The sequence below is a fragment of the Thalassophryne amazonica genome, chromosome 21 (assembly GCF_902500255.1).
Source record: "Thalassophryne amazonica chromosome 21, fThaAma1.1, whole genome shotgun sequence".
NCBI classification, from domain to species: domain Eukaryota; kingdom Metazoa; phylum Chordata; class Actinopteri; order Batrachoidiformes; family Batrachoididae; genus Thalassophryne; species Thalassophryne amazonica.
The window spans coordinates 24,415,355-24,439,864 of NC_047123.1; the positions used below are offsets into that span (position 1 = coordinate 24,415,355).

Consider the following 24,510-nt stretch of genomic DNA (forward strand, 5'->3'; position numbering starts at 1 on the left):
ACGATATGAATTATCATATCAAATTTTCAAAAACAATATTTTTTACAAACTGTTTTAAGTCTTTAACAAATATGCCAGAGTTTAATCTTTTGGGACTAATATTAAGCAAAAAAAAAAAAAAAAAAACCCTCCATCTCGTTTACCGCGGCATTTCTTCTGGGTGCGTTGGCGAATGCCCCTCCACCGATGACTAGTTCCACTGACAGGCTCCACCCTTGCTGTTAAAAAAAGGAGCCATTTTAACAATTTTGGAATATTGCAATCTGACCAATGGTTTATCAATTTTCTGTCTTCAAATATACAGATTATTAACAGAAGGAGCCTTTTTTGTTGCTCACCACAAGTTCACATGGGAAGACCTCCTCATCGTAGCTAACAAAATCTCTGAGAGTTTCAAAAAATTTGATCATACACTGGTCCTCCTTGAGCGTGGCGTACTGTTGAAACGTTTGCTGGATCAGCTTTCCGTAGATGCTTTGGCTGGAGCAGAACAGGACATTATAAAAAAATCATAAACCATCATGATAATACAACTCGGTATTCAACAATACTTTTTATATCGATACAACTTTACCTTCATGCTGACAATCAGATGCTTGGGAAAGAAAAGGTCCAGGCCCACTTCTTTTCTACAATTCAAAAGACATTTCAGAAGAACCTTCAGAATCAAACTGCAAACATCACTGCAGTTGAACACTATGGGTCCATTTTGACAGCAAAATGCAAAAACAAGTCAGTCCATTTGGGGCATTTGCTACTTAAGTGGTCAAAACACTGGTGCAAAGGAGCCGTTTCTAAAAGAGTGAACTGAACTTATTAAGAGTATCTCATGATGACACAGTTGTCCAATATCTTACTGTATCAGAGCTCAATATTTCCACTTGTACATACTCTTTGTCCATGGTCTTCATTTGTTTCCAATTGTAGTTAGTAACTTTTGAAAACATCTGGTCCTGTTGGGACTCAAGAATCTATCTCTTTTGGCTGATTTCCACCATACTTTCATATGTAGATGACGGTCAGTCCCAGAACTGCCCCGAAAGGGTTTGTTTAGGCAAAGATCAAGATCACTGGGGTCAAAGGACAAAACCTGGCAGAAATATATCTGCTTGGATTAAGTTTTGCAAAGTAAATATACTGCCCAAGGGAGATATATTTACCAACAATCTCTAAGGCCAACTTTTTCACTTGGGCACATTCTGTGAAGGTGGGTGCCAGATTTGCCCAGCAAGATCAAATTTTCCAAAAATCCATTTCTGCCTGTCTGGTTGCTGGTCTACTCCTCAGTCAGTTTGCTAGTTTCTATCAAGTGATACGTCAAAAAAAGGTTGAACCGGAAATGTATTTTGGAAAACAGTTTTGATTTTCAACCTAATTTTGACCAAATGTGGTACACACTTATGTGGATTAAGGTCATTAGAGCTAAATGTCAAATTGCTGTAGCCCCTTACGTTGTTCACGGTCACAGGTATTATTACCTATTATGAAAATTTTACAATTCAAATGTATATGCAAGTGTTATTTTTATTTGTTCTTGTTTGCTAACATGCACACTGCATTAATTTTCACTGAATTCAACATCGGCAATAAAATTTCCCTCTACTTTTGGACTCTATGCCTGCACCCAACAGAATTTGAGTTACAAATTTAAGAGAAAATGCAACTTACTCTAACAACTCAAAGTTGGACCTTCTTTTCTAGACCCTTGCGTTCATATCTTTATAGAACCTCCTGTAAAAAATAAAAAAGCACAGCAAATGAAAGTCCTAAATCAACAGTACATCAAAAAGACTGTCAGCACTATAAAGGAAACTAACCCAGTCTACATACCACAGGTGACTCAAATGTTCAACTTTTGACAACACAGATATTAAGGCGGTGACTCACCTGATTTCCAAACACCCGAGCTGCAGGGGCCATGCCGTCGCTAACCGTACTAGCGTGATACTGCATGTAGTCACTACGTACCTGTCAAATAGGAAAAAAAAAACAATGACTGTGTACTGAAAACACTTGAGATTTTAAGTACGATTCCCAATTGGGGACTGGAACCCATTTGTGCTTTTCAACAATGATCTGAGGGGCGGTGAGATCTAAGATCTGTAATACAGACTAATCCTTCAGACAAAAACAGAATATTTTGCAGATATAAACACTATATTAAAAACTTGCCCCAGCTCAGTCTTCATTAAGCACAAATTATGCTTGTATTACATTAGTCGATGACTAATGGTACCCGACTAGTCAACTAATGATGCTGTCATCTTTTTCAAGGCCAGCAGCACTTATTTTTCTTCAACACCTAATCTAAGATCTAATCATATCTTAGATCTTGTTCTGACTTATGGTATGGAAATTCAAGACTTAACAGTATTCCCTGAAAACTCCCCTTCTGTCTGATCATTTCTTAATAACATTTACATTTACTCTGATGGACTACCCAGCAGTGGGGAATAAGTTTCTTTACACTAGAAGTCTTTCAGAAAGTGCTGTAACTAGGTTTAAGGATATGATTCCTTCTTTATGTTCTCTAATGCCATATACCAACACAGTGCAGAGTAGCTACCTAAACTCTGTAAGTGAGATAGAGTATCTCGTCAATAGTTTTACATCCTCATTGAAGACAACTTTGGATGCTGTAGCTCCTCTGAAAAAGAGAGCTTTAAATCAGAAGTGCCTGACTCCGTGGTATAACTCACAAACTCGCAGCTTAAAAGCAGATAACCCGTAAGTTGGAGAGGAAATGGCGTCTCACTAATTTAGAAGATCTTCACTTGCCTGGAAAAAGAGTCTGTTGCTCTATAAAAAAAGCCCTCCGTAAAGCTAGGACATCTTACTACTCATCACTAAATGAAGAAAATAGAACAACCCCCGGTTCTTTTCAGCACTGTAGCCAGGCTGACAAAGAGTCAGAGCTCTATTGAGCAGAGTATTCCTTTAACTTTAACTAGTAATGACTTCATGACTTCTTTGCTAATAAAATTTTAACTATTAGAGAAAAAAATTACTCATAACCATCCCAAAGACGTATCGTTATCTTTGGCTGCTTTCAGTGATGCCGGTATTTGGTTAGACTCTTTCTCTCAGATTGTTCTGTCTGAGTTATTTTCATTAGTTACTTTCATCCAAACCATCAACACGTCTATTAGACCCCATTCCTACCAGGCTGCTCAAGGAAGCCCTACCATTATTTAATGCTTCGATCTTAAATAGGATCAATCTATCTTTATTAGTTGGCTATGTACCACAGGCTTTTAAGGCGGCAAGTAATTAAACCATTACTTAAAAAGCCATCACTTGACCCAGCTATCTTAGCTAATTATAGGCCAATCTCCAACCTTCCTTTTCTCTCAAAAATTCTTGAAAGGGTAGTTGTAAAACAGCTAACTGATCATCTGCAGAGGAATGGTCTATTTGAAGAGTTTCAGTCAGGTTTTAGAATTCATCATAGTACAGAAAACAGCATTAGTGAAGGTTACAAATGATCTTCTTATGGCCTCAGACAGTGGACTCATCTCTGTGCTTGTTCTGTTTAGACCTCAGTGCTGCTTTTGATACTGTTGACCATAAAATTTTATTACAGAGATTAGAGCATGCCATAGGTATTAAAGGCACTGCGCTGCGGTGGTTTGAATCATATTTATCTAATAGATTACAATTTGTTCATGTAAATGGGGAATCTTCTTCACAGACTAATGTTAATTATGGAGTTCCACAAGGTTCTGTGCTAGGACCAATTTTATTCACTTTATACATGCTTCCCTTAGGGCAGTATTATTAGACGGCATTGCTTAAATTTTCATTGTTACGCAGATGATACCCAGCTTTATCTATCCATGAAGGCAGAGGACACACACCAATTAGCTAAACTGCAGGATTGTCTTACAGACATAAAGACATGGATGACCTCTAATTTCCTGCTTTTAAACTCAGATAAACTGAAGTTATTGTACTTGGCCCCACAAATCTTAGAAACATGGTGTCTAACCAGATCCTTACTCTGGATGGCATTACCCTGACCTCTAGTAATACTGTGAGAAATCTTGGAGTCATTTTTGATCAGGATGTGTCATTCAAAGCGCATATTAAACAAATATGTAGGACTGCTTTTTTTTGCATTTACGCAATATCTCTAAAATTAGAAAGGTCTTGTCTCAGAGTGATGCTGAAAAACTAATTCATGCATTTATTTCCTCTAGGCTGGACTATTGTAATTCATTATTATCAGGTTGTCCTAAAAGTTCCCTGAAAAGCTTCAGTTAATTCAAATGCTGCAGCTAGAGTACTGACGGGACTAGAAGGAGAGAGCATATCTCACCCATATTGGCCTCTCTTCATTGGCTTCCTGTTAATTCTAGAATAGAATTTAAAATTCTTCTTCTTACTTATAAGGTTTTGAATAATCAGGTCCCATCTTATCTTAGGGACCTCGCTCTCAGATTGCAGGCTTACTTGTAGTTCCTAGGGTTTGTAAGAGTAGAATGGGAGGCAGAGCCTTCAGCTTTCAGGCTCCTCTCCTGTGGAACCAGCTCCAATTCGGATCAGGGAGACAGACACCCTCTCTACTTTTAAGATTAGGCTTAAAACTTTCCTTTTTGCTAAAGCTTATAGTTAGGGCTGGATCAGGTGACCCTGAACCATCCCTTAGTTATGCTGCTATAGACTTAGACTGCTGGGGGGTTCCCATGATGCACTGAGTGTTTCTTTCTCTTTTTGCTCTGTATGCACCACTCTGCATTTAATCATTAGTGATTGATCTCTGCTCCCCTCCACAGCATGTCTTTTTTCCTGGTTCTCTCCCTCAGCCCCAACCAGTCCCAGCAGAAGACTGCCCCTCCCTGAGCCTGGTTCTGCTGGAGGTTTCTTCCTGTTAAAAGGGAGTTTTTTCCTTCCCACTCTCGCCAAGTGCTTGCTCACAGGGGGTCGTTTTGACCGTTGGGGTTTTTTACGTAATTACTTGTATGGCCTTGCCTTACAATATAAAGCGCCTTGGGGCAACTGTTTGTTGTGATTTGCCGCTATATAAATAAAATTGACTGATTGATTGATTGATTGATTGATTGAACACCAAAGACCAACGTGATTTCTACAATACAGCGTTGAAGCACTGTTGCTTATTTCCGAAAAACGTTGGCAAAGTAAAACTGAAACCAAGAGATGGTGCCGAATTCTGCATCAACTCAAACATCTGACTGTAAGGACAAACTGAAATATAAAAAAATGTTACCTGTTGGTAAAAATACAGAAGCGTAGACCTGTCGTCTTTGAATTTCTCCATGAAATTGACAGGAATGTATCTGATACGAAGGTCATACCTGTATTTAAGAAGCAAATGTATTCACCATCCAAGATAACAATGGGTTTTTTTTAAATCGTTGTAGATATTTTCTCAAAAGATGAAATACCTCCACTCAGCTTCCACGTGGTTGCTCTCGTACCGTTGCTCCACCTCCCCGACCGTCAGATCTGGGTGCAACCAATGAAGTTCTTCTGACTTTAGGTGCTTCAGGAGAAGACCGTAGCATCCCATGTGCTGAATGTTGGGCCCAAGTCGGCCACTGATCAGAATTGAGCTGATGATTGCCTTAAGGAGAGGGAATGGGAGATGTTAGATGACCTACCAAAAAAAGCCACATTTCTGTAGATACACTTACCCTAACTTGCCAGGAGCTGTCACATTTGACCAGCTTGAAGTTCCTGCCAGGGTGCTGTTTGTGCAGAAGCACACTTTGAGGATCTTGACAGGTCCTTGTTCCCCAGAGACATGAGAATCAGGGCTGGACTCAGAACCACTCGGTTTTGGACTGGGCACCTTCCAGGACAGGGTGTCACCAAGCATCACCTCATACATTTTCACGGTTGGATCGGCACCTTCATAACCATTTCATCCTTCACACAAAACAAATGACCTTTTTTAAAAAAGAAAAAAAAATGTAAAAATAATGCATTTCTTTGTGAAATATTTTTATTCAAAATTTTATCTTGCTTTTCAATGTACCTCTCAATCCCAAAGAATATTGACAATGGCAATAATCTATTTTCTTCACTATATAGCACGAGACTATATAACACCCCGAGTAAGCACACCTTCCTTTTTAACAGGAAGAAACACCCATCAGACCAGACTCAGAGGGGTGGCCATCTGTTTTTGCCATTCCAACAAGCCAGAGTACCGATGCATCAAAAGAACTGAGACTTTACGGTAAATAGACACTTTCATGACACTTTTCCATCTGATGTAGACACTCAAAGTACTTTTCGATGCCTCACATACTCACATAATCTCACACGCCAGAATCAAGGTGTTGCCATGCAAGGACGACTATCAGCAGTGCTTCTTTATAGCATATGCTGATGACACAGTGGTGGTGGCAAGTGGTGAGTGCAGAATGTTCCCGGTTCAAACCCCACCCCGTCACAGTTCTCCATGTAATGTGGAATTGCGCCAGGAGGGGCATCCAGCATAAAACCTGTGCCAATTCAACATGCACATCCACCTTGGTTTTGCTGTGATGACCCCAAGTGCAACAAGGGAGCAGCTGAAGGGTTTGATTTGGTTGACCAAGCTGCTCTGTGGGACATCCTCAGACTCTGTGGGGTCTCCAACCAATTGCTGGGTATCATAGCTAGCTTACATACATGTACTATGAGCGTAGGCAGAATCTTAAAATTTTTTCACAGTAAAAACTGGTATCTGTCAGAAGTATTCTGACATCTACACTGTTCGATACTTGCATGGAAGAAGGCCATGAGCATGCCCATGTATCACCTGGTGGCAGCAGATACTACGAGTAAAGATGATTATTTTCAAGAGTCAGGTCTGCCTGGGTGGTTGCCATCTATAGTGTGGCAATTAGTGGCGCATGACCTGTAATGTTGGCACAAATTAGCATGCAGAGGGCAAAGAGGTTGTATTTATTCTATTAATTAGCCATGAACTTGTTTTCCGCATGATGTAGAATAAACCACACTGCCATTTGTCACCCTTGTTATGAGCTGGAAAAAGTGAACTGCGAGGATTTCTGTTGAGTTAACGGAGCTGCACCAGTGCCAACAAAGAGAAGCCACCAAAGCTCCCTGAGGTGAAGCAGTGTCAGGTGAAATTTACTATTTTTCGATGCACATTTAGATTTACTTTAAGTGGTTGTTTTCTAATCAATCTTGTTGTGCAAGCTAGGCGTATGTGTATCGTAAACACCTTTTGCAAGGCGTGTCTGGATACTTCACATCCTATAACTACCATGAAAAACTGCTATCGATTTCACCCCATATTTCTGGTGGTCTACTGTGTGGAAATGGTAACTGAGTTAACTTTCCTGCATTCATTCAAGTGCAGGTGAAGTCTGTGATTTAAGCGTGTACTGTCTTTCATTGCTTGTGCTATGACTTGCACTATTTCATATTAAAATTAGCTAACTGCATTCATGATTTCAAGCACAGACCTGTTTGATTCATGAAGCAAACTTGTGCTCGCCAGTGCAGAAACGAACTGCATGTCACATATCTCGACAAGAAAATTGGTCAAAACTCTCCTTTCCCTGAAAGTATTAAAGATGACTCCTCACAATCCAAAACCAACAGCGAAAGGTGTCTATGACTAACCTCTCCGCATTTCAAAACTGAGCTGTTTTGCAACCTGTGCCAATTTGCGCCGAGTACAAGATTCTGAGAGCATCATAATTCATAAATTCCTCACAACCACCAAATCTAAGAAACAAGAATCTGCTCCAACCACTTAGATTTGAACAAACAGTTACTGTAAATTGTTAAAAAAAAAAAAGAAACAACACAATTTTTTATAGAAAACAGCAGCAACCTACTGAGGAATTGCACAGTTAGTCTCAGCAAATGCAACATGACATTTAAAAGGTTAAAAAACAAACAAAACTGACAACGCAACAAGCGAGTTGATATGCCTGCTGGTTACTCACCCCCCGATCGTGACGGCTACAAAAGTGCATTTTTGCTGTCGTGCTGTGATTTATCATAAACAAAGCTCCATGCTGTTCATCCGCTGTGGTGGAAATTGATTCAGGGCTTCCGCCGCCTTCGGACGGGGCAGTGTTTAGATAGCCTGAGGCCGTGAATTCCCCAACAGAGCAGCGTGTGGGTGTGTTTGTGTGTAGTGAAAGGAAAGAGAGAGGGAGGATGAGCTTGAGTGCGGACGCCATGTTGCACCATCGCCTAAGTGTGGGAGGCCTGACGGAAGGGTTTCGGCGGCAGAGGGTAATGCTTAAGGTTAATGCTAAACGCCATCTGCTCATGAGCTTAAATGAGCTGAATATGCAAATAAACTCCTCAGCTCATACACGAGAAAAATGACAATCATTAACTGAAGGACAAGTTCACTTTTTTTACAACTTTATACTTTTAAAAACAATATTAGCAATAAAGCCTTTGATTGCCTTGGGAATCCCTTGGTGCAAAGGAAGATCATCTATTAAGCAGCTCCTGGATGGGATATCTATACCCAGGGTCGATCTAGAGATATCTGTGCATTGGTTTGTTTAACGTGGGAGAGTTGTTACACACTGACAAACACACGGTCCTTGACAGATTCTTAGCCTGGTTCAATGACTAGGAAATCCAAGAAGATCCACCTTCACAACAGTTGGGTTACAAGCCATCACCTCCTGATACACCGCTGAAGTTCTTGTTTCACCAGAGCCCCATGTTCAGGGTACCTGTTGGTCCTTCATGGTTACTGCAGCGGCCGCGGGGCACACAAGGTCCCCACCGTATTTCACCCCAACAGGCAATCCCCTACTTGATACATTACCCAAGTGTCATGACACGGACGAGGGGTTGGATTTTGACAACCAAGCCTACGCTATATGGGTATCGATGGGGCGACTGCAGTAGAGCTCTACATTAAATAAATTAGCTAAACTGCAGGATTGTATTACAGACATAAATACATGGATGACCTCTAATTTCCTGCGTTTAAACTCAGATAAAACTGAAGTTATTGTACTTGGCCCCACAAATCTTAGAAACATGGTGTCTAACCAGATCCTTACTCTGGATGGCATTACCCTGACCTCTAGTAATACTGTGAGAAATCTTGGAGTCATTTTTGATCAGGATATGTCATTCAATGCGCATATTAAAAAAAATATGTAGGACTGCTTTTTTGCATTTGCACAATATCTCTAAAATTAGAAAGGTCTTGTCTCAGAGTGATGCTGAAAAACTAATTCATGCATTTATTTCCACTAGGCTGGACTATTGTAATTCTTTATTATCAGGTTGTCCTAAAAGTTCCCTGAAAAGCCTTCAGTTAATTCAAAATGCTGCAGCTAGAGTGCTAACAGGGACTAGAAGGAGAGAGCATAGCTCACCCATATTGGCCTCTCTTCATTGGCTTCCTGTTAATTCTAGAATAGAATTTAAAATTCTTCTTCTTACTTATAAGGTTTTGAATAATCAGGTCCCATCTTATCTTAGGGATCTCATAGTACCATATCACCCCAATAGAGCGCTTCGCTCTCAGACTGCAGGCTTACTTGTAGTTCCTAGGGTTTGTAAGAGTAGAATGGGAGGCAGAGCCTTCAGCTTTCAGGCTCCTCTCCTGTGGAACCAGCTCCCAATTCAGATCAGGGAGACAGACACCCTCTCTACTTTTAAGATTAGGCTTAAAACTTTCCTTTTTGCTAAAGCTTATAGTTAGGGCTGGATCAGGTGACCCTGAACCATCCCTTAGTTATGCTGCTATAGACTTAGACTGCTGGGGGGTTCCCATGATGCACTGTTTCTTTCTCTTTTTGCTCTGTATGCACCACTCTGCATTTAATCATTAGTGATTGATCTCTGCTCCCCTCCACAGCATGTCTCTTTCCTGGTTCTCTCCCTCAGCCCCAACCAGTCCCAGCAGAAGACTGCCCCTCCCTGAGCCTGGTTCTGCTGGAGGTTTCTTCCTGTTAAAAGGGAGTTTTTCCTTCCCACTGTTGCCAAGTGCTTGCTCACAGGGGGTTGTTTTGACCGTTGGGGTTTTTCCATAATTATTGTATGGCCTTGCCTTACAATATAAGCGCCTTGGGGCAACTGTTTGTTGTGATTTGGTGCTATATATGTTGGGGAAAGTGTAGTGACACGGACCCACAACAGGGGGCGCAAATGAACGGTCAATAGATGAGCCAAAAGGTAACAATTTAATGTTGTGAATGTGCGCAACGAATATACAGACAATCTCAGAATCTGATAGCAGTCAATACACAAAGGTGACGTGTGGGCAGGCTCGAGGATGGAAGACGTCTGTCCTGAGAAGAGCCGGAACCACACAATTTCCGCCGCCATCGAACCTGGTGAATACTGGAGCCGCCAAGTCCCGAATTCCCAGGTGATCACCGTCCCCGACTGTCGGATCTGGTACTGCTGGCAAGGAGCACAAACAGTGAGATGTGGGTGTGTACAGACCCAGTAACAAAAACAGTCAGAAGGTGGAAAGTCACCTCCACCTCTAATCACACACTCGTGCAGCTCCTGTTAACCACTTATCTGGTTGGGGTGTGAAGCGAAGCCGTCGCTGATAACACCAAAACGCCAATCCCACAGATAAGGCAACACCCACAGGAAAACGGCTGCAAAGAAGTTCAGACTATAAAGTCAGTGTTACATTCAGATACAGCAGAGAATATTACCTTCACAGGTAGATGATATCTCGGCAGCGAGGTGGAGATGACATCCGGCTTTTATGGAGTGATGAAATGGTGGGTGATAGCTGTCATGAGTTGATGTGTGACAGCTGTCACTCCCGGTTGTGTCCGTGGCGGCAGCGCCCTCTCGTGCCTGAAGCCCGCACTTCAGGCAGGGCGCCCTCTGGTGGTGGGCCAGCAGTACCTCCTCTTCTGGCGGCCCACACAACAGGACCCCCCCCTCAATGGGCGCCTCCTGGCGCCCGACCAGGCTTGTCCGGGTGACGTCGGTAGAAGTCGGCCAGGAGGTCCGGGTCCAGGATGAAGCTCCTCTTCACCCAGGAGCGTTCTTCAGGTCCAAACCCCTCCCAGTCCACCAGATACTGAAACCCCCGGCCCTTCCGACGGACGTCCAGGAGCCTGCGAACCGTCCATGCAGGCTCCCCATCGATGATCCGGGCAGGAGGCGGCGCCGGTCCGGGAGCACAGAGGGGTGAGGTGTGGTGTGGCTTGATCCGGGAAACATGAAAAACAGGGTGGACCCGCAGTGAAGCTGGGAGCTGGAGCTTCACTGCGGCCGGACTGAGGACTTTGAGGATCTTGAATGGACCAATATACCTGTCCTTGAGTTTGGGTGAGTCCACTTGGAGGGGGATGTCCTTCATTGAAAGCCACACCTCCTGCCCGGGCTGGTAAGCAGGGGCCGGGGAACGCCGGCGGTCTGCATGGGCCTTAGCCCTCGTCCGGGCCTTCAACAAGGCAGAACGGGCGGTGCGCCACACCCGACGGCATCTTCGCAGGTGGGCCTGGAGCGAGGGCACACCGACCTCTCCCTCCACCACGGGGAACAATGGGGGCTGGTACCCCAGACACACCTCAAATGGGGAGAGGCCGGTGGCAGAGGACCCCTGGCTGTTATGGGCGTACTCGATCCAGGCCAGATGGTGACTCCAGGCCGATGGGTGCGCGGATGTAACACAGCGGAGGGCCTGTTCAAGTTCTTGGTTGGCCCGCTCTGCCTGTCCATTCGTCTGAGGGTGATACCCGGACGAGAGGCTCACGTTGGCCTCCAGTTCTCTGCAGAAACTCCTCCAAACCTGTGAGGAGAACTGAGGACCACGGTCCGAGACAATGTCAGTTGGTATCCCATGCAGACGTACGACGTGGTGGATCAGGAGGTCTGCTGTCTCCTGGGCTGTAGGGAGCTTCGGGAGGGCCACGAAGTGGGCCGCCTTGGAGAAACGGTCCACTATCGTGAAGATGGTCGTCATGCCCTGGGACGGCGGGAGGCCCGTGACAAAGTCCAGGCCAATGTGAGACCAGGGGCGACGAGGCACCGGAAGCGGTTGCAGAAGTCCTTGTGTCTTGGAGTGGTCTGCCTTGCCCCTGGCACAGGTGGTGCAGGCCTGGACATACTCCCGGACGTCGGCCTCCATGGACGCCCACCAGAAGCGCTGCCGGACAACTGCCACGGTCCTACGCACCCCTGGATGACAGGAGAGCTTGGACCCCTGACAGAAGTCCAAGACTGCAGCTCTGGCCTCTGGTGGGATGTATAAACGGGTTCTTTGGTCCAGTTCCGGGGTCCAGGCTCCGTGCCAGGGCCTCCCGGACGGTCTTCTCCACGTCCCAGGTGAGGGTGGCCACGATAGTCGGTGGATCCGACAGCTCAGTCTTGACCTCATCTTCATGCACCGGCATCCGATCTCTGGTTCTTGGTCCCGGGGCGGTAGGTGATTCGGAAGTCAAAACGCCCGAAGAACACTGACCAGCGGGCTTGCCTGGGGTTCAGCCGCTTGGCGGTCCTGATATACTCCAGGTTCCGATGGTCAGTGAAAACCGTGAACGGCACAGACGCTCCCTCCAACAGGTGTCTCCACTCCTCAAGAGCCTCTTTCACCGCAAGGAGTTCTCGATTGCTGACGTCATAGTTCCATTCAGCTGGGATCAACCTGCGAGAAAATTAGGCACGGGTGAAGAACCTTATCGGTCTCTCCGCTCTGGGATAGCACGGCTCCTATCCCTGAGTCAGAGGCGTCCACTTCAACCACGAACTGGCGGCTAGGGTCGGGCTGTACCAGAACTGGTGCAGACGAGAACCGGCGTTTCAACTCCTTGAACACGGCTTCGCACCGATCTGACCAGGTGAAGGGGACTTTTGGAGAGGTCAGGGCTGTCAGGGGGCTAACTACCTGACTGTAGCCCTTAATGAACCTCCTGTAGAAATTTGTGAAGCCGAGGAACTGTTGCAGCTTCCTACGGCTTGTTGGTTGGGGCCAATCTCTCACCGCCGCAACCTTGGCTGGATCAGGGGCGACGGAGTTGGAGGAGATGATGAACCCCAGGAAGGACAAAGAGGTGCGGTGAAACTCACACTTCTCACCCTTCACAAACAGCCGGTTCTCCAACAACCGCTGCAGGACCTGACGTACATGCTGGACATGAGTCTCAGGGTCCGGGGAAAAGATGAGTATGTCATCCAGATATACGAAGACGAATCGGTGCAGGAAGTCCCGCAAGACGTCATTAACCAAAGCTTGGAACGTCGCGGGGGCGTTAGTGAGGCCGAACGGCATGACCAGGTACTCAAAATGACCTAATGGGGTGTTAAATGCCGTCTTCCATTCGTCTCCCTTCCGGATCCGAACCAGGTGATACACATTCCTAAGATCCAGTTTGGTGAAAATTTGGGCTCCATGCAGGGGCGTGAACACTGAATCCAACAGGGGTAAAGGGTATCGATTACGAACTGTTATGTCGTTCAGCCCCCTGTAATCAATGCATGGACGGAGTCCGCCATCTTTCTTGCCCACAAAAAAGAAACCTGCACCCATCGGGGAGGTGGAATTCCGGATCAGCCCGGCAGCTAATGAGTCCCGGATGTAGGTCTCCATTGATTCGCGCTCAGGACATGAGAGGTTGTACAGCCTGCTGGACGGGTACTCAGCGCCTGGGACCAAATCAATGGCACAATCGTACAGACGGTGCGGGGGAAGGGTGAGCACCAGATCCTTGCTGAAGACGTCAGCAAGGTCGTGGTACTCAACCAGCACCGCCATCAGATTGGGAGGGACTTTAACCTCCTCATTAGCATTTACACCGGGAGGAACCGAGGATCCTAAACACTTCCGGTGGCAGGTTTCGCTCCACTGAGTCACAACCCCAGATGGCCAATCAATCCGGGGATTGTGTTTAATCATCCATGGGAAGCCCAAAATCACGCGGGAGGTAGAAGGAGTTACAAAAAACTCAATCTCCTCCCGGTGATTCCCAGACACTACCAGGGTTACAGGTAGTGTCTTGTGTGTGATAAAAGGGAGAAGAGTGCCATCTAGTGCTCGCACCTTCACTGGCGAAGAAAGCGCCACCAGAGGGAGCCCTACCTCCCTTGCCCATCTGCTATCCAGCAGATTCCCTTCTGACCCCGTGTCCACCAGTGCTGGGGCTTGAAGGGTTAAATCCCCACTTAGGATTTTAACTGGGAGTCATGTTGACAGATGTGTATGACCCACGTGAATGTTTTGACCCCCCCTCAGCCCAGTCTCTAAGGGCGGGCGTTTGTGTTTTGACCGTTTGAGGCAGTCTCTCTGCTGATGCTCACTCGAGCCGCAGACAAAACACTCCCCGCGGACCAGCCTCCTCTGTCTGAATGTGGCCCTGCTCGTGTCCCTAGCACCATCAGCAGGGGGAACTGTAGCCACACGGAGCACTGTGGCTGTGGAGCGTGGGGAAGACGGCTCTCTTTCGGACCCGGGAGGAAGAGGGACGGCTTGTGCCTGACCACGCCCTTCGCCTCGCTCCCGTCGGCGTTCTTCTAACCGATTGTCCAATGGTATAACCAAATCGATAAGCTCAGCCAAATCCCGCGGTTCCTCCTTAGCCACCAGGTGCTCCTTCAGGACCGACGACAGTCCGTTTATGAAGGCAGCGCGGAGCGCAGTCATATTCCAGCTGGATCTCGCAGCCGTGATGCGGAAATTGACTGCATATTCGGCTGCACTGCGGCGCCCCTGTCTCATTGACAGCAGCACGGTAGACACGGTTTCGCCTCTATTAGGGTGATCAAAAACAGTTCTGAGCTCCCTCACAAACCCAGTATAAGAGGCGAGGAGCTGTGAACTCTGTTCCCAAAGCGCTGTAACCCAAGCGCGTGCCTCGCCTCGAAGCAAATTAATCACGTAAGCCACCTTGCTGGCGTCAGACGCGTACATCACGGGACGTTGTGCAAAGACGAGCGAACACTGCATAAGAAAGTCCGCGCACGTCTCCACACAACCTCCGTACGGCTCTGGGGGGCTTATGTATGCTTCAGGGGATGGTGGGGGGGGGTCGTTGAATGACCAGTGGAATGTCTGTATTCAGCACCGGGTCGGCAGGAGGAGGAGCTGCAGCAGCGCCCTGAGCGCGCGCTTCCACCTGCGCGGTGAGAGCCTCCATCCTGCGATTAAGGATGACGTTTTGCTTGGTTATCTGGTCCAGCCGAGTGGTAAAGGCGGTGAGGATGTGCTGCAACTCACCAATCACGCCTCCAGCCGACACCTGTGCACCCTGCTCTTCCATTGGCTGTCCAACAGATGGTTGACGCCCCTCGGGATCCATGACATTGGCCGAGCTATCCTGTTGGGGAAAGTGTAGTGACACGGACCCACAACAGGGGGCGCAAATGAACGGTCAATAGATGAGCCAAAAGGTAACAATTTAATGTTGTGAATGTGCACAACGAATATACAGACAATCTCAGAATCTGATAGCAGTCAATACACAAAGGTGACGTGTGGGCAGGCTCGAGGATAGAAGACGTCTGTCCTGAGAAGAGCCGGAACCACACGATTTCCGCCACCACCGAACCTGGTGAATACTGGAGCCACCAAGTCCCGAATTCCCAGGTGATCACCGTCCCCGACTGTCGGATCTGGTACTGCTGGCGAGGAGCACAAACAGTGAGATGTGGGTGTGTACAGACCCAGTAACAAAAACAGTCAGAAGGTGGAAAGTCACCTCCACCTCTAATCACACACTCGTGCAGCTCCTGTTAACCACTTATCTGGTTGGGGTGTGAAGCGAAGCTGTCGCTGATCACACCAAAATGCCAATCCCACAGATAAGGCAACACCCACAGGAAAACCGCTGCAAAGAAGTTCAGACTATAAAGTCAGTGTTACGTTCAGATACAGCAGAGAATATTACCTTCACAGGTAGATGATATCTCGGCAGCGAGGTGGAGATGACATCTGGCTTTTATGGAGTGATGAAATGGTGGGTGACAGCTGTCATGAGTTGATGTGTGACAGCTGTCACTCCCGGTTGTGTCCGTGGCGGCAGCGCCCTCTCGTGCCTGAAGCCCGCACTTCAGGCAGGGCGCCCTCTGGTGGTGGGCCAGCAGTACCTCCTCTTCTGGCGGCCCACACAACAATATAAATAAAAATTGATTTGATTTGATTAAATCATTTTTTTTCAAACCTAATAAATGCAGAGTCTTGTTTTGTTGTTAACGCACTCTTGCATTTTATGATTACTTACAACATATATTGCTGGTGACATTTTTAAAGGGACTATCAGTATTTACCCACTAGTACTACTTGTACAGAAAGTACAATAAAGGGGATTTTTTTTTTTTTTTTTTTTTGGGTGGGGGGGGGGGTGATCGTTAGCCTGTTTCGCTAATATTAAACACGTCACTTCGATTTTTGTGGTTGGTATAGTTTTGTGGCTGCGATTTGGTTTCTGTCTTTTTTTGGTACACTAGCAAGTAGCTGACATCTAAGATCGATGCAGGGTTAGCATGTCTGTCTTTGAGCTGTTTCCGCTTTGCTCGCAGTAGCCAAATTGTTAATTTTGCACAAGTTTTACACTGGCTGCACTTCCTTTTCCAACTCCAGATATACATAGAGTATAGCGCACAGGTGGCTTTTAACCAGGGACCTTCTCTTTGGGAGAGAAGGGTGCTAACTGCTAGCATCACAATGCTGTGCAAGGTTTCTAACAATTGGTATATTATGAGAAAATTGCAGCTAATTGGCTGTATTTCTTCAGATCCTCTTAGATCACAAAGGAGCTGATGACTACAATTGTGTTATCAATTGCTATTTTGACAGAGTGGATTGTTGTGTCACAGCTACCTAATTCCTTCTCATTCCTCTCGATAAACGGATTTATCAAGAGGAATTCTTGTGAACAAAGCAACTGTCAAAATTTCTGAGAACAGTCAGCAGTTTGATTGCCAACAGTGTTTTAATGTGACGAGGGTTGTAAAACATTAAACTGGTCCTTTCATTTCAATTTGGCCCTTGGAAAAATATTTGGATTATTGTGTTTTTAAGGCTGCAGTAAAACTCAACCAGGGTAGATTGTCAAAAACAAGTCCAACGCGTTTAAGCTTAAACAACAAATACTGGCGTACTGCAGCCAATCTCTCTTATTGACTGGCCAAATCTGCAACAGTAGTTTAAGTAAGTCCTGTATCAGTCCTGAGGCCTATTGGTGTCGGTGCTTATTCCTGGATAGCACGAAGCGGACTACGGTGTCCCTCTCGATTTGACACCAGTCTGTTGCAGATTACTTCCTGAGCCAAGGTAGGAACTCTTTTTACAGTTGGGTGGACTAGGATTAAAAAAAACAATAGCGTGAACAGGAATCAAACCCAAGTCTACATGTTGGTCACCCAACATGTTATCCCAGTGAGTTATAAAAAAAAAATGTGTTAGAGCAAGTAAAAAGTAATTCCAGTGTCGCAGACCGAACTGTCCGCCCCTAAAAATTGGTCCGCCCTGCCTCCACTGCGCATGCGTCATTTCGGAGCTCAGCCGCTCATCTAAGACAGACTCTCTTTATCCAAAGCGATCAAATGGATTAATGGGATTATTAAGCATCAGATGATAAAGGTAAAACCTCTTAAATCATTCTAAAGTCAGTTTTAAGCAGAAATAAGGCGATACTTGGTGATGCTTTGAAATGACTGAAGCGCAAAACACATCAGCTAGCAGCTCGTTTAGCTGCGGGGCTCTGATCACTTCCGCCGCCTTTTATGATGAAATAATGCTGAATTTATGTGGAAATGATTGTTGTACAAAAGCTTCAAATATCTGTCGCTGAGATAGATGACGACTGGAGTGCAGTTTGAAGCAGAAACGAGGCGATAATCCGTGAACCGCGGCTAATGACGCATGCGCAGTGAAGGCAGAGGGGGCCGATTTTTAGGGGGACCGTTCGGTTGGCGACACCAGGAAGTAGATCTCCGAGCAATTTTTTTTATCCATTCCCAGCTTGAACGTTATTAGTACTACAACTAAATGTTCAGCCGTGTCATCTCCTTTCTCCAAATGAATGAATAACAAAAAACAAAGATCTCCTCGATCCATCTCGTTTTTAACACGACTCCGGTCTCCTAACATGAACACAAGCATTACTTTTTTCCATCACACTGTGCTGATGCCTCTCACACAGTCATGCTGGCACTTGAATTGTTGTGGTAACAAATGTTCCAGAGGGAGATTTTTATCACAAACTGACAGAGTGAATTTACTCTTTGCACATTTAGACGGCTGCAGCAGAACGAAAGTTAGAATATTCACAACCTCATCATTTCTCTAACAAGCCGTTTTATATGAAAAGTATCTTCAAGTAACACTGTTGATTGTGTATATGCTGCTGCAGTTTTATAGGCCATGATGTTGTGATTTAAATTGTTACTGATCATGCAGTGTCCATTTATCGCCTCATGGCATTTTAAGAGAACCTTGCATAAGCGGATTCATCACACACGTACACTCTGCACACAGCAATGCATAATAACACAAATAAAAATGAAATTAAAATGATTTGATCGCAAATACTAATAAAACACCTGAAAACTCATGGAAAAAAAATGCAACTTGAGTAAGTGGTTTGTACCATATATTTAACATTCCTTTTCTTCCTCTGTACAGTTGGATTCTATGGAGATCAGGTGGAAAAAAAGAGCAGGATACAGTGTGTCATTGATCTGGATGTTAAATATTGAAATGAAAATATATATCTGCTGATAATACGTTAGTAAGCGGCGTAACAACCCATGCATTGATACACAACCATATTACACTCATCACACACTCCAACCTTATAATAGGCAAAGAAAGATCATAATAATTGAATCACAACACACGACAATTGGACAAATGAACCTTAAATACTACTTCATAAAATGAGTTCATCTGCATGGGCAAGATTAATCTCAAAATCCAGAATGCACTATTTCACTTGCTGTTCAATACCACAGCACTGTGCACCTTGTGCTCCAGTTTGACAGTTGGCACACTAATTGGTTTATTTCATAGTATATCTCCAAAACACCCATGAATAATGAACCAGATAAACCCAACAGCTTTGCATGCTGCAACCACCATAGTACTCAGTTTAAGGGCCCTGTAAACTAATGGCAAGGATTTAGATTAGATTAGATAGAATTGTATTAATCTCTTGAGAAGACTCCCTCAGGGGAATTGAGGTTCCAGCAGCATTGAACAGTTGCACACAAGGTATAAAAAGTAGAAGTAATAAACAATTTGCAAAAGTAAATACAAATATAAACACCACAACTACTGGTTTACTGGCTAGAACTGCTCCTCTCCTTCCCATCCCCTGTCTTCCCGTTACTCCTGCTCTACCTGAGGGAGGGGTTGTACAGTCTGATGGCCTGAGGGACAAAGGAGTTTTTCTCCTATTGGTCCTGCACTCGGGGAGGAGCCGTCTTTGGCTGAACAGGCTCCTCTAGTTACTGATGACTAGACATGTCCCCCAAATGGATTTGCATTTTGTGTTTTAGACAGTGTACCATAGATCTTCAACATAAGGCCCAGTGTCTTTTCTGCTAAAACGTAACAGCGGTGCAGTTCTCGACACAACATACTCTACAGCAGAATGTGTCCTAACATGTTCCTACCGGAATTATCCATCTCACCCAGCAGTGTCCTCACAAAGGTACTGCAGATGGGTTCAGTGATCTGCTGTTCTCCAGCCAAATCTCACATTCAAGTTTTAACAACAACCTCATTTTTTAGCAGTGAATTAATTTAGATTAACACCGGGAAAGAGTAGATATTTTTGTCATCCAAAGTGCAAAAGCATTATTGCTTAACCTCAAATTCAAACTAAGCATGTACATTCTGTGCATCTGTATGCCTGGTATACAATGTTGCCAGGACTGCAGTTTTTCAGTAGAATTGGGCTACTCTTGAAGTATTACCTCAAATTGGGCAGACCTATTTTAAAAGCAGATTATACTGTGTTCATCTGCTAGCTTTATGTGGCAGACTGTAAACCAGATGTTCCAATGTTTTCAGAGAGAAAACAATGTGAAATGACCTCACTGTTCTGTGTGAGCGCTTAAAATCTCTGGCAATGAAATGGACATTTTAAATATGGGGAAAGATGGGAAGTGTTTACCTGGTTTAATATCAAATATGTGAATAATTTGTGTGAAATTAGAGAAAAAATAAGTTGTAGCCTCAAAATTTGTTGTGCGTTTTTTTTAAAGCAACTATTGAACCAAAGCTTCTTGTTTAACACAATTTTGTGCAAATGCAAATGCAAAAAAAAAAAAAAAGAAGCCAGTCTCAAAAAGACTGAAAAAGTGCTAAGTAATAGCGGGCTCGTGCCCACTACAGCTTTATGTCTAGCAATGCCCTAGGGTAAATTTTTTTTTTTTAGTAAACGCAAAGAAACATTAAATGCGTGATAATGCAATTAGCGGTTCGACCTCCTGGTGGCACTGCTGTCCACTGGCACTGTGTTGTGCTTATAACAGGAATAATTAACTACAGTCCAAGTGGATGTGTCTTACAGAGCAATCAGAAGTCCACATATCTACATCGGTGGCATTTGTCAGAAGTGTAAAATGAGCCATTTTCGGGTGAGATTTTGTTAGTCACATGTTCGTTTGTACATGTGTGGTCACTGAATTTCTGGAAACTCCAAACCAAATTAAATGCACTTATATAGGAAGCATCAATCGCTTTGGTAGCCACCAGACCGAGAAGTAATAAGTCCTTTGTAGTAAGGATTAAAGCCCTCGGGTACTGGTGTGTATCTTCATATTCTGCAGCGTGAAATAGGCGAGTCTACTCCTTGGATGAGACATCAGTCCACCAGAAAATGTTTCCCCAGGCAAGACTGGTATCCATTTATAGCTGGGTGGAATAGGACAATGAACGAAGTGCCTTGTCCAAGGAGACAGACAGTTACCGTTACTGAAACTGGTAAACAAGCTAATTTCAGGCTACATGTAACTTCAACCACACCTGCTCCTAATTTCCATCATGCATATGATAATGATAAGATTACAGAGGGTTTCAGGGTCCCATGATCCTTTGCACATGGAGAGGTTCAAGTTTGACTTGTCTGTTGTCAACAATGAAAATGGCATCACCACTGGTCGCACACGAGGAAATGAAACGCAAGCAAACTAGCATGAAATGTGGTCATCAAAGGCATTCAAGTGGAAGTTCATGTATGTATGTATGTATGTATATGCAGTGCATCCGGAAAGGATTCACAGACCTTCACTTTGTCTGAAGTAAACCTTATTCCAAAATGGATTAAATTAATTTTTTTCCTCACAATGAAAGCCACTCCTTAGTAAAAGGCACATGGCAGCCCACCTGTAGTTTTTCAAAAGGCAAAACTCTCAGACCATGAGAAACAAAATTCTCTGGTCTGATAAGACAAAGATTGAACTCTGGTGTGAATGCCAGGTGTCATGTTTGGAGGAAACCGGACACCATCCCTACAGTGAAGCATGGGTATGTTTTTTCAGTGGCAGGAACTGGGAGACTAGTCAGAATTGAGGGAAAGATGAATGCAGCAATGTACAGAGACATCCTGGATGAAAACCTGCTCCAGAGCGCTCTTGACCTCAAACTGGGGTGACGGTTCATCTTTCAGCAGGACAATGACCTTAAACACACAGCCAAGATATCAAAGGAGTGGCTTCAGGAGAACTCTGTGAATGTCCTTGAGTGGCCCAGCCAGAGCCCAGACCTGAATCTGACTGACCATCTCTGGAGAGATCTGAAAATGGCTGTGCACTGACACTCCCCATCCAACCTGATGGAGCTTGAGAGGTGCTGCAAAGAGGAATGGACAAAACTGCCCAAAGCTTGTGCCATCATATTAAAGAAGACTTGAGGCTATAATTGCTGCCAAAGGTGTATCAACAAAGTATTGAGCAAAGGGTGTGAGTACTTATGCACTTGTGATTTCTTAGTTTTTAATTTTTTTTCAAAATTTGCAAAAATAATAATAATAAAAAACTTTTTCATGTTGTCATTATGGGGTGTTGTGAGTAGAATTTTTGGGGAAAAAATGAATTTACTCCATTTTTTAATAAAGCAGTAGCCTAACATAATAAAATGTAGTAAAAGTGAAACACTGTGAATCCTCTCCAGATGCACTGTATGTATGTATGTATTTTATTTATTTATTTTTTAATCAAATCCCAAGATAAATCACACCCAGGTTACATGCCATCAATATTCTTGTTCCAGAATGTCCTTAATTTCCTGATAACTGAGGAAACAATGAATCTCTGTGTGATGCCATGTTAGCGCACTACTGGAACCACTCCACAGGTGCAAAGTATCATGGGACCCTAAAATAGGGGATTCCCTGACAACAAATCCAGACATGTCCAGCAGGTGACAGATATAGGGTATAATATTAACCACAACAAACCTGTTTTTTTTGTTGTTGTTGTTTTTTATCTAGTGCATCAGAGCCAAATATCCTCATTATAAGCCCCTTTTTAATTGATGAGTTACATGATAACATGTATTGTGAGTTATACAAACTCAATGGAATGGATCCAATCTGATCACACTGCATTTTTCTGAGGATGTGATGCCTGTTTTTCCAAAGCCCATTGCTTCTACTGCTGCTGTTAGTAATAATATAATAATAACAACAAATTTGAACAAAATGACAGCAAAAAAGCTCCCAAAGTTCCAAAATATGCAATAATACTGTCATAAATGCAGTACAATAATATTAAAACATTTTTTTTTTCATGACCCCAGGCACTGGAATGTGGCTGCTTCTACACCACTTGCACAGACTTGTCTTCATAAATGAACCAGGATTTCTCTCAGGGAAGAAAAGACTGTTTTACAACTGCATACTGTTATGTTATAATCAATTAATTACCCCTATTGGAAAACAGTGTATGTATGTATGAAAAAGCGCTTTGCTAAGAGTGAATTTGTTTTTCTTTTAAACAAAAAACAAAAAGGTTTAATAAAATATTTCATTTTTTTAAAAATTGGTATGATATCTTTTTGTGTTAGTTTATTAAACAACAAAAAAACTTGCTTATGACGTTATACAGGCACAAAGCCTCTTGTGCTACATGTCAACTGAGCAAAAGTAGGAAAACTTAGTGGAAAAGTGGAACAATTTAATTAATCTGGAGTCTTACCTGATATCTGATTTTCCTCTTAAAAAATAAAAAGTATTCCTTTCGGGAAGTTGAGGCCTGACAGTTTGTCCCACAGCCGAGCAGAAGGTGGCAGGTGGCCACGCCCTCGCAATCCTTCCTCAGGTGGACTCCTACTTCCTCATTCCACTCACCTTTTCCTTCTCCACAGTCCGTTACTTTCTTTTAAACTTCCAACCACCATAATTTCTCAGCCTTCTGAAGTTGTTTACTCTCCAGACGGATAAATGGCTTTTACGGTCGTTTTGGTGAACGCTAAATCCGCGTTTAGGCGTCCGATAAACACGTACCTGCTTCGGAGTAACCGGATACCCGTTGGATTTGGTGCAAAAGTTTAATGAAGCGGTCTGAGTGACGCTGTTGTCGTTACTCAGCCTGAGCAGCAGAGGGCGGTACAAGCTCAAAAAAGAGCCACCAGTGTTGAGCCTCACTTCAATCGTTCAGCGTGAAATTGTTTTTAACCACAGACATGACACGAATAAGAAGTTTTCTAATTAATTGATTACTCATGGGACTTAAAATGAACATCATAATTATTCAAGCCATTTATCAAATGGAAACGTTTTTTGTTTGGTGTTACAGTGAAATTAATGTTTGTATTTTAGGCAAAATAAGTTGTCGCCTCAAGCTATGTGATGTTGTGACTTTTACTGTGATTTTGTCACTTTTTCTGACATTTAGAACACTAGTTAACATATTCATTGATATTTCAAACAATCGGCAGCCTTCAACAGATAAGTCATAATAGCCATCACTGATATAAACAAACCACCCAAAGCACCCACGTGTTTTTTTCACACTAGTTTAAGGCAAATACATGTCATGGGTTCTAGTTCAGTCTTGTCTATTAAATAATTCAACTTGGATATCTTGTGTGCAGAAGTGTTACTTTTTTTTTTTTTTTTTTTTTACTTTTTACCTTTTCATTGCAACCAGTATCTGAATATTTGATGAAAAATTGCAAAAATAAAATGCTACAATGTTTGGTGATGCCATGACTGACCTTTAAAAAAATCACGATTCAAAGTATTTGCAACTCTGTATCTTAAGTTGTCTGGGCAAAAGTGATGATAGTTTGCCAGATACATAACTATACTTGGGGGTTTTAAGAGAGCTGCTATTTTTGGTAGTCACTGTTACCTTGACATGGCATATACCATATTTTCTGGAGTACAAGTTTGGGAGGCCCTGCATACTGTGTGACTCAGATAACCAAAGCACACATTTGTTGTTAATAACAATAACTATAATGAATATATAGAACTTTCCAGGAATCAAACCACTAAACATGTTATAATAACATGTTAATAACATGTTAATAAAATAATAAATGGCAATAATAAAAAGTATTTCAGTGTGGTGACCCTGAGTGCAAACAAGGGAGCAGCCGAAGGGACTTACTTTAATAAAAAG

General features: G+C 43.7%; 1 pseudogene; it reads right to left on the minus strand.

The window, feature by feature from the left end:
- Window positions 1–541: 541 nt before the first annotated feature.
- LOC117503591 lies at window positions 542–23,223 on the minus strand (annotated as a pseudogene).
- Window positions 23,224–24,510: the final 1,287 nt, after the last annotated feature.